Raw genomic sequence first — 8,305 nt, forward strand, 5'->3', positions numbered from 1 at the left:
TGGGCTAGGCTCTTTGCTGGGCTCTGGGTTACAGTGGGAACAGGGTACCCAGGTTGATTCTCAGAGGTGTGTCAGCTAGGGCTCCAGGTCGCTAGGCTGGGTATCTTCTGTTTCCCCTCCAGATCTATCTTCATCCCTCTCCGCCTGTCCTGGGAGGCTGACCACATACATTACAGGCTCCTTTGCTATCTGGCTTCTGGTTGGACTCAGCCTCTGGCCCACTGGGGAGAGCTCAGAGGCAGAGAGATGTGTGAGTTTGGGGATTTGGACTCTTCTGGTCTGCCTTCACTACACCCACCCCCAGAAAGCCACAGCTCTTTCTAAATTGTCTTTCTCTAACTTCTCCACTTTTAACCATTTGAGCCTCGTTGCCTTTTGGGGTTTAGGGCCTTGAGTTACTGCACCATTCCTTGTGCTTTCTTTACATCTATGCCTTTGAATAAAATCTTTTCAAGTACCTACTATTTATATTTGAGTCATCGTGATTTGAAAAGGTCCCTGTTTTCTGCTGGCGTCTGACTCACTTACAAATAATAAACATCCACACTGGCTCTGATGTGCATTAAAAAAGAAGAATTGCCCACAGTCAAAATATCTGTTGGATTTCTGTTCTGTATGAAATCCATGGTGCTGTCTATTGAAGGTCGATTTATAGCTAAAGGTTTCTCCATGTTGATTGCATCCAAAAGGATTTTTTCCAGTATAAAATCTCTGATACTCCATGAGATATGTCATTTTTTGTTTGAAAAAGGTTTCCTGTGGTGATTACATTCACAAGGCTTCTGCCTTGCATGAATGCTATGACATTCATGAAATGTGACTTCTTGCTCTAGGCTTCTTACTTTCGTGGTGTTCACAGGGCTTCTCACTCTAGAATGGATCCCTGTTTTGGGTAAGAGATGAGCTATCATTGATTTCCCCCCCACCCCCAGATTCATTTCTTTCAGAGCAAATGTCGCCACTGGGAATTCCAAAGAGTAGGAAGAAGTTTGAATTTTGTCTGGAAGCTCTCACCCAGTGATCATATTCAGGGTTTTAATCCAACATGGATGAACCAGGGCAGAACCATCTTTCATCTTTGTTACAATCAGATGACTTCATCCAGGTATAATTTCCCTCTGATCAGCCACATCTAGTTTATGGTTCAAATTCACTCTAAGTTCATCACATTGATGGGGTTTTATTTTTTGAAGAAGTAAGTATGGAGGTTAAAACAACTTGTTTTCCAAGATTCTCACCTTGGTCTAGGTTTTCCTGTAACACATCATCTCCGATGGGGAAAGCTCACCTGTTTTCCTATTGTCAGTTTGTCAGGTCATTATCTTTCAAAAAAAAATGTCATAAGCCATTCTTTGTGAGTCTTTTCATGTTATGAAGTAATAGACACATATTAACAAATGTTTTGCCAAGAGGTTGGCTCCTTAGGTGCAGCCTACTCCATATTACAGAAATCTCTAATAGAGCTCTTTTCCCTCTCAAGTTCTGGGAGGCAACCTACCGGTTAGCACCTACCTGGCGTTTCTCCCTCTTGGTCCATGGGTTCCCTCCATGTTTCAACTTACAGATCTCAGCTGGTGTGCTGTCTTTGTTTTGGCTCTTGGCTTGTGGGATCTTAGAACCAGTTAGGGATCGAACCTACGCCCTCTGCAGTGAAAGTGCAGAGTCCTAACCAGTGGACCCCCAGGGAAGTCCTTGGTTTGCTGCCTCAGTGCCCTCTGGAGAGTAGGATCTGTAACTCCCCAGCATCACGTCCCTGTGGTCAGTTGTCTGTGTGGTTCCTGTTGCCCCAGGTAAAATTCATAGCCCCTTTTGTGAATGATCCTCTTCCCTCCTACTGGTCCTTTCCAAATCTTCTTCTGGGAAAAAGCAGAGAAGGTGGATTATTCTGCAACTTATTTATTTTCATTTATTTTGCAGTTCTTTCTGTGTTAGCTCCCATTTCTTATTAATTGTAATGAGGTGTTTCATAGTATTTTTATGTCACAATTTATTCAATCACTTGCTTATGGTATCTCAATCATTTAATTAAAAAAATTAAGCTGTTAAGGATTTGGAAGTTTAAGCCATTTTAAAAGGGAAAACTAGCATTTGTTTAAACAAAAATGACCACTCCTCAAAATCAAAAATGTCCAAAAGTGGATTTTGATAAGATGGACATATCTCTTTAATGGATAAGTTGAAACTTCTGAAAAGAAAAAGACCAAAGTCTGTCTGACTATACATTTCTATGACTGGGTAATGATCAAATGTTCAGTACACCAAAAAAATTAATTAATGAAATTAAATGGGACAAGACATGATTGTTGCTGTCAGGGGAAGGAAAGGTAATTATATACTTTCTCCACCCAAACAAAAGGTCAGACTGTCCTACCCTGTGAAGCTGTCACATGGGCCATTAGCCATTAAGCCAGGGAAGTTCTGTCTTCTGTGTTTTGATCCATTCAATGGCTGTTCTGGGCGCCCGGCACCTTCCTGTCACGTCCTGCACACGCCGTGCAGGGAACAGACCCCAGGAGGGTACAAACCAACACAGCGGGTAAGTCCTTTATGAGCAAAGATGCGAAATCTGAAATGCATGGTCCTTTTATCACTTCGGATCTGCAGTTTCTGCCTCTTGTCAGGTGCCTGAAAAGCTGCCTGAAGCAAAACGTGTCAACTGAAAGAGTCCTTGGAGATGGGTGTAAGTGGGACTGGTCCTCCCTCCCCGACACCAATAGAAGTGTGGGTGCTCGAGTATCTTCAGGAGGTGGTCTGGACTCCAGCTCATCCAGGTAGCTGGGCCAGCAAGCAGTGCACCTGAGACAGTGTGCATCACATCTCGTTTACTCGTCTATTCTTTTTGCAACTTTCTCTTTTTCAACAGCTTCATTGTTATTGTTTAGTCAGCAAGTCGTATCCAACTTTTTGTGACCCCATGGACTGTAGTCCGCCAGGCTTCTCTGTTCATGTGATTTCCCAAGCAAGAATACTGGAGTGGGTTGCCATTTCCTGACCCAGGGGATCTTCCCCACCCAGGGATTAAACCCTCGTCTCCTGCATTGACAAGCAGATTCTTTATCTCTGGGCCATCAGGGAAGCCAGATTCAACAACTTTACCTAGAAATAATTCACATACCATAAAATTCACCCATTTAAGCGGGTCATTGCTGAGATGTGCAATGAGCTGTTTTTACTCCTAACACTTGTGACACCAGATATGTGAGTTTTTTCTCCGCACCAGCCAGTTCTCCAACTCGCTGGACACCAGTAGGGAGTCCAACAAATCATTTCAGTTCGTAGGAATTTGTGCAGACCCACAGATGCCAGGGCTCCATCCCACAGAGTCCCACTCGGTCCTCAAGTAGGACCCCAGTCTCAAATCTCAGGTTGTCACCTTTGTACTTCTGACTGAGGAGCTATACACTGGGGCTTCCTGCAAACCTCCCCCACCCCAGGTCTGAGGATTCACCAGAAGGATTCAGAGAACTCAGGAAAATACTGTGACTGGTTTATGGAAAAGGGAGCCCTCAGGAGCAACCACATGGGCATGGGGGTCAAGGTATGGGAGAGGGGTGCTGAGCTCCACCCCCTTTCTGGGCACATCAGTCTCCCAGCACCTTGTGTTCACCAATCTGGAAGCTCCCTGAGCCTTGATGTTCAGGGTTTTATGGAGGATCCATTACATGGTTGTGATTGAGCAAATCATTGGCCATTGGTGATTAACTCACTCTTCAGCTCCTCTCTCCTCCCTGGAGGTCAGACCAACCCTCTAATCATTCCAAGATCTCTTTGGCCACCAGTCCTCTTCTTTAAGTAAAAATGAGCCATTTGTTAACATGCAAAGGCCACTTTTCACCCCAGGACCTCCAAGGGTTTTAGGGGTCATGTCCCAGGAACCAGAGACAAAGATCAAATGTTGATTTCTTATGTCACATCCAGTAACCCCACAGTCCAGTGTTAGGGTATATCTGTCACCCCCTGTGAGATCTCTTCTGTCTTTTACAGTTAATTCTCATTCCTAGTCCCAATTACAGGCAACCATGGATCTTTCTGTCTCTATGGACTTACCTTTTCTAGATATTTTGTATTAATGGAATAATGCAAAATCTCTGTTTTGTCTGGCTTCTTTCACTTGGCATATTATTTTTGAGGTTGTCCATGTTAGAAATGTAGTTCATCCCTTTTTATGGCTAATATTTCATTGTATGGATGGGTCATATTTTTGCTTATTCCTTTATCAGTTGATGGACATTCGCATTTTCCTCTTGGGGGCTATACTGAATAATGCTTCTGGAATATTTGCATGAATAACTTATTTACTTTTAATAATAATAATCTGTGTATGGAGGAGGAAAGTTTCAAAATGGAAGTGATATGTAGATCATGATTTTCTGATTTTTACTTCATGCTACTGTTTTAAAAGTTAAGGTGCTGGTTGCATATATTTCTGTGTGATTCATAACACATCTACTTGGTTAGTTCTGAGGACCGTGGCCCAGAAAATTAGAAGCTGCCCCCGCACTGTATTGTGAAACCAAGGACAAGACTAGGGATGAGAGACAAGCAGTTTAGCAAACTAGCTTATGTAAGCCCTGAATGTTAGAAACAAAAGACTAGAAAAGCAAACTGTAGCATGGCCTAAAATGAAGTCTCTTTTCTAGCATGTATACTTGTGTTTTTGCATAAGGTCTTTTAAGGATATTTCAGAAGCTTAGAATGAATGTACTGAGTTACCTGAAAATGTGTTATTGTTGTTCAGTCACTAAGTCATGTCTGATTCTTTTGTGACCCCATGGACTGTAGCCCACCAGGCTCCTCTGTCCATGGGATTTCCCAGGCAAGAATCCTGGAGTGGGTTGCCATGTCATTCTCCAGGGGATCTTCTTAACCTAGGGATCAAACCTGCATCTCTTGCATTATAAGTGGATAAGTCCAAAAATGTGTTGAGTTACCTGGAAATTATCAGGTAATAATAATATTATATATGCAATTATAAATATATATATTTGGCTCCCCAGGTCTTTGTTGTGGCATGCAGGATCTTTAGTTGCAGCCTGAGAACTCTTGGCATGTGAGATCCAGTTCCCTGACCAGGGATGGAACCCAGGCTCCCTGCATGGGGAGCTTGGAGTCCCAGCCACTGGACCACCAGGGAAGTCCCTATCAAGTATATCTTAACAGAAGGACAAGAATCCAGGAAGCCAGCAAGAATGAGTGGATTCTGCAGATGAAGCCTACAGAAGTACTGGGGACAGGGCTGGAGGGTGAATGGGGAGTGGACAGTGCCTGCTTTTGGAAACAGGTCTCAAGTGTCTGATTCAGGACCTCCTCCTCACCTCCCACCATCCACACAGCTAATGGCCTCATCCCAGCTCCCAGGTGGGAGTTTTATCCAAGCCTGAGTACATGCACTCACCATAGTGATGGGCTTAGAGATGGGCATATAATTTAATTTAGTTGGTCTGAAGTTTTTCACTTCTGGGTGGTGGGGCATGGGTAGGGAGAGGATTGCGACAGAGAAGTTGGTTTTCTACTGGAGTCAGTAATCTGATAGAAGTCCAGTGCTACTGGGTCCACATTGTGGGGGAAAAAATTGATTGTCAAAGAAAGCCAAAGAAGAAGTTAACCTCCTGAGACAGAGTTTTTTGATGGTACCTCTTCAGTCCCTGCCAGGGTCCAAATGTTAATAAATTCCACTCTCTCTCTCTCTCTCTCTCTTTTTTTTAATAAGCCAGCTGGAGATGGGGTTTTGTTGTCTGCGATTCAAAGAGTCTTGACTCTTCTCTTGCTTGGACTACATCGAGCTCATCAGATTTTAATTTAAAAACACAAGAGTGACAAGCTGCCTCTTGTTCCTAAGTGAGCTGGAGCAGATTCTTACCTGTTCAAGTGATTCTGGCTGAGCCTTAGGCAGGGAGCGGGTTGTTTGTCTTTTCTCTGAATCATCGCTTCCTTCTCTCTTCCTTTGCTGGGAGGTGATCTCAGTTTGGGAGGGAAAACAGAACAATTTCAAGTCTACTTGATGAAGCCTTCCTTACCCACTCAGCAAAGCTGGTTAGAACAAGAGCCACTCCTGTGACACGGATGAGAAAACCGAGACTTGGGATGGCTAGATGCTTGGGTCAGGGAGACACAGTGAAAAGATCAGCCTGCCCAGGGCTGTCTGTTCTTTTCCCTGCAATGCCTTTCACTTTGAGAGGGGATCCACTCTCTTCACCCGCCTGCTGCCTTCCTGAGGACATGACCTCCCCTGCACCTGGCATGCAGTACCTGGTCCACATTAAACCCTGATCAGGTACTTGTGATGATAAAAGAGAAGACTCACATGTGAAGAAGAAAAGGTAGACTTTGAAGCGAGTGCACATTTTATGTGCGGAGTAAGACATTTGAAGCCTAACATCTTCTTTTTTTTTAATTAATTTTTAAAATTTATTTTTGGCTGTGCTGGGTCTTCATTGCTGTGCAGGTTTTTCTCTAGTTGCAGTGGGTGGGCTTCTCATTGCGGTGGATTCTCTTGTTTCGGAGCACGAGCTCTAGAGGACGGGGCTCAGTAGTTGCAGTTCCTGGGCTCTAGAACACAGGATTAATAGTCGTAGCACACGGGCTTTGTGGCTCAGAGGCATGTGGGATCTTCCCAGACCAGGGATGGAACCCATGTCTTCTGCATTGACAGGCTGATTTTTTTTTTTTTAACCACTGAGCCACCAGGGAAGCCCTGAAGCCTAACATCTTCTGAAAAGAATTAAGCAACTGTGAAATTGGTGGTTACTAAATCACCTTGGGATTTTAGGTAAGTTAAAGAAGATGAGTCTGATTCTGACAGGGAAATGCATAGGAATGATGGCCATATACTGAGCAGGGGCTTTGCACTTTTTATCTGTGATGCTCAGCATTCTCCTGAAGCTAGTGATCATTCCCATTCCATAGATTGGGAAATATGGGCTCGGAGGGGTGATCAACCAACATTGATGGCATTCTGATCCCAACCCCAAAACATCATGTTGGAGCTTTAAAAAAATCCCTGTAACTGAGCTGCAATTACTGCCAATTAAATCACATTCTTTGAAGAATATAATCTATATCAGAAATTTTTAAGTTTGCAGCTACCTCCACATTTGAGGACCACTGTTCTTAAGTGTTTCTGGTTTACCTGGAACCAGTGATTCTGATTCTTGAAGCATTTCTAGTGCGGTGTGTCACTCACCCCCTTCTTTGTGACCCTTTGATCTTTAGAGGAAGCCAGATCGAGCACTTCTGATCTGATACTGTGTGGAGACTACAAGCATGCTAACATCATCTGGGTTTTCTGGGCAGCCTCGTTCCACAGGAAAGATGTGCCTTTGTCAAGGGATGGCAGGCAGCTAGATCTCCAGTATCTAGATCTCTGACCAGCAGGCAGAGAGCTGAGTGTCTGCAGAGGAACCAGGAAGGTCTAGATTCCTAGTGGGGACAAAATTGAACGTGCATGTGGTCATGGTGCTTGGAGAAATGGGAAGGGTTTCCTTGGAGGGAGAAACCCTTTACTAACCTTTCTCTTTCAAAAGTATGCCTTGCTTGCTCCTCAGCCCGTTTTTACCCATTTGAGAATTGTCTGGGGGGGACTTGGAGTTGATGGAATCATCTCAGTGGTGGGTGACTCAGAGGGTAGACTGTCTGCCGGGTGATTCATGCTCAAGTCTTCAGAACTGATAACTCACCTGCCTGTTTCATTTCATCTCGAGCAGTGGCTGCTGTGTGGATTGGCCACCTGGGCCAGGAGAAGGGAAGTGGAAGATGATTTCTGAAGAAGGAAAACAGAAGATGATTTCATTTAATTATGACCCCTTTTGATTTCCCAAGGCTTTTCCTTTGGCTTTATGTGATAGGATAAATGTGCTTGCTTTGTCAAGAAGCCACCTTAACTGTGACTTTTAGCTGTGGAAATTGTTCTAGTCTCAGTTGTGGGTGGCCTCTCAGACCCGCAGCAGCAGCAACAACTCAGCGCCTGATAGAAATGCAGAGTCCCAGGCCCCTTCCCAGGGCTGTGATTCCGAATCTGCATCTCCACAAGATTTTGGGATCTTCCAGGGAATCTTGGGTGGGTGGGCATTTCTATTCGAGAAGCCTCCATAGGGTGAGACCAGAATAAAATAAACTGACCTGTTAATGTCCTTTAATAATAATAATATCAGTAGGAATAACGTCAAGGGACCCCAGGGATTGTGCTAATAAGTCTTTGATGTATTATTTCATTGAAACTTCTCAACAACACTGGATGGAGGTACTACCATTATTCCTTTTGGTTTTTTTTTTCTGGCAAGGAAACAGAAATGCACATATGGATGCG

Source organism: Muntiacus reevesi, chromosome 2, assembly GCF_963930625.1.
Source record: "Muntiacus reevesi chromosome 2, mMunRee1.1, whole genome shotgun sequence".
NCBI classification, from domain to species: domain Eukaryota; kingdom Metazoa; phylum Chordata; class Mammalia; order Artiodactyla; family Cervidae; genus Muntiacus; species Muntiacus reevesi.